The following is a 3,181-nucleotide window of genomic DNA, read 5'->3' as shown; positions in this document are numbered from 1 at the left end:
TATCCATACTACTCAAAAAATTTGGTTTCGGCCTGGAGGGGATGTGTCACGAGAAAAATCTTATTTCTCTGGACTATTTTGGAACGCACAATATCAGGAGAAAGTAATAAATATTTTCCGTTAAGTGGTCGGTTAACTATTATGCTATAACATATAATTTAAGGTCACATTTTAGGAATTACAAAACGGCCGGGCTTCGGCCATTTTATCACTCCCCCATTCTTCGGAAAACAATATTCGCCATTTAGCCGTAAAGGGCTCATTAATTAAAAGAAGCTTCCTTGGTCTAACATTTTCCTAGAGCACGGGCCAATATTAATTAATAACAGAAAGCCCTCTTGCCAATAATTAAATTAATTATGGAAATTAGGACAGATATTTACGCTGAATTTTGGATTTCTCTCGAAGGCAAATGGTGGATTTATGTTTTAGAAGATTTTCTAGAAATATCGGGGTGGCTCCGAAATCGGAGGGATTAAATTGGCAAAAGCTGATTACACAGCAATGTATATAATTATTTGGATTGGTTATCAGAGGCTTTATAGCGTACGATCGATGGTATCGTTAAAATGCCATTATCCGCGGATCGTTTATGTTGGGCTTCATTAAATTCGAATTGTTATAAATTGGCAACTGTATCTGCGCGACTAGCTTCTAGCCTAGTTATTGAAAAGAAATATCTAAAATAAATAATTTATAAATTTTATACTGTTGTTAACAAAAAGTGGTAGGTACTATTGCATTCGCCGATTTACTAAGAACGTCTGGATTTGCAAATGAAAATGTGAACATATGGAGCAAATTTAATATTAAAAGGCAAACTGATATTAGAACCCCGAGAATGTATTATTCTTATACAGGTGCTTATTTAATTCTCAGATACAAGTTTTCGCATACGGAATTCACCAGGGGGAACAGTTTTACACAAAATACGAAATACTGAATTCTAGGAATTGCAGAATAATAGGGCGCCAATAAGTCTTGACCTGAGAGTTATAAAGGATTATAGATCAATAGATCTTGGAAAACATATAGTATGGTATAGTTAGACCCAAACCCAGACATCCAAAGTGAAAGTTATCCTCCAACACCAAATTGTTCTATATGGTCCACATAATGTTCAGAAAAAAGTCACACCATTTTGAGCGTCGGGTTTGGGGGGGGGGGAGAGAGGGGGGAGAAATCTGCAAATTCGTAGTTTTTTACGTTTTTCGTCAATATTTCTAAAACTAAGCGGTTTAGCATGAACAACCCTCTACACAAAATTGTTCTATATTAAATTTGAAATAAAAAAGGCCCTATGCATAACCCTTCTAAAATGAACGGTTCCAAAGTTACAAAGGTAGTATAGTATAATTGGTCCAAAAAAAGGCCTAACCCAGACATCAAAAGTAAAAGTTTTCCTTCAACACCAAATTGTTCTATATGGTCCACATATTGTTCAGTAAAAAGTTACACCATTTTGAGCGTCCGGTTTGGGGGGAGATGGGGGAGAAGTCGGTAAATTAGTAGTTCTTTTACGGTTTTCGTCAATATTTCTAAAACTATGCTTTAGCGTAAGGAATGTTCTATGGAAAAATATTCTACATAAAATTTAAAACAAAAAGTGAGTGGTTTTCGATACTTTTTATATTTACCGATTTCTCTCCCCTCTCCCCCCCCCAAACCCGACGCTCAAAATGGTGTGACTTTTTTCTGAACATTATGTGGACCATATAGAACAATTTGGTGTTGGAGGATAACTTTCACTTTGGATGTCTAGGTTTTTGGTATAGTTATATCATAAATATTGCCCAAAAAATATAAAAAGCATCGAAAACTGCGACTTTTCACCCTCTGTAAGTCTGGAACCGTTGATTTTATAACAATTATGTATAGAACATATTTTTTTTTAATTTCATGTAGAACTTTTTTGTATATAACATTGTTTACGCTAAAGAACAGTTTTAGAAATATTGACGAAAAACGTAAAAAAACTACTAATTTACCGGCTTTTCTCCCATCTCCCTCCCAAAACGGAAGCTCAAAATGGTGTAACTTTTTACTGAACAATATGTGGACCATATAGGACATTTTGGTGTTGGAGGAAAACTTTTACTTTGGATGTTTTGGTTAGGCCTTTTTTTGGACCAGTTATACTATACTACCTCCGTAACTTTGGAACCATTCATTTTAGAAAGATTATGCATAGGGCCTTTTTTATTTCAAATTTAATTTAGAACAATTTTGTATAGAGGGTTGTTCATGCTAAACCGCATAGTTTTAGAAATATTGGCGAAAAACTTAAAAAACTACGAATTTACCGATTTCTCCCCCCTCTCCCCCCCAAACCCGACGCTCAAAATGGTGTGACTTTTTTCTGGAGATTGTGTGGACTATATAGAACAATTTGGTGTTGAAGGATAACTTTCACTTTGGATGTCTGGGTTATGCCATCTTTTGGATCAACTATACTATACTAATATCAGAAGATATAAAAACGTGAACAACACTGCTAAAATTAACATGTATATAATAACTACATGCTGCAAAAAATATATCTTTAATAAAATGAAATCATCAAACAAAAAATAGTAAACTTTAAAATAATGTATTTATTCATTGCATAAAAAATTAAAAAGGACAGATATGTACTACATCAAAAATCTTGTTACTAACTAGGTTGCAGTCCTTGATTAAAACAAAATAAATAGTTATTCAAAACGTAAATTAAATTAATAATTTAAAATAAAAATGTATACCATTTTTATTCAATTGCAATGCGAAAAACAATCTTATTTTTCACTTAGAACAGGGAGCGCAGTCCAGCATTCTGAATCGACGATTTTCGACTCTTATTGGAGTCATCATCGGAGAGGCGTAAGCCTGCTGCTCTCTGCTCGAAGTGACCAAACCATGAAAGTTTATCCCCACATTGCAACTGACGTGTATGGATTAGGTGACTAGCGTCATCTGGCAATTGAAAGGTAAAGTTTTCAATCCTAATAGCAACATTAATAATATAGAAAAATATTAAATATTTTAAAAAAATATTAAAAAATATTGAAAAAGATTAAAAATATTAAACCATACAGAAGTAAAAACTTCTTTTGTATATTGGTATAAAAAGTTTTATTAAAAAACATAAAAGTCCTCCAAAAGGATTTGCAAAACGTTTTCAATCTGAATCAGATCATCCTCA

Source organism: Diabrotica virgifera, chromosome 2 (assembly GCF_917563875.1).
Source record: "Diabrotica virgifera virgifera chromosome 2, PGI_DIABVI_V3a".
Classification (NCBI taxonomy): domain Eukaryota; kingdom Metazoa; phylum Arthropoda; class Insecta; order Coleoptera; family Chrysomelidae; genus Diabrotica; species Diabrotica virgifera.
This window is presented reverse-complemented; position numbering follows the sequence as displayed.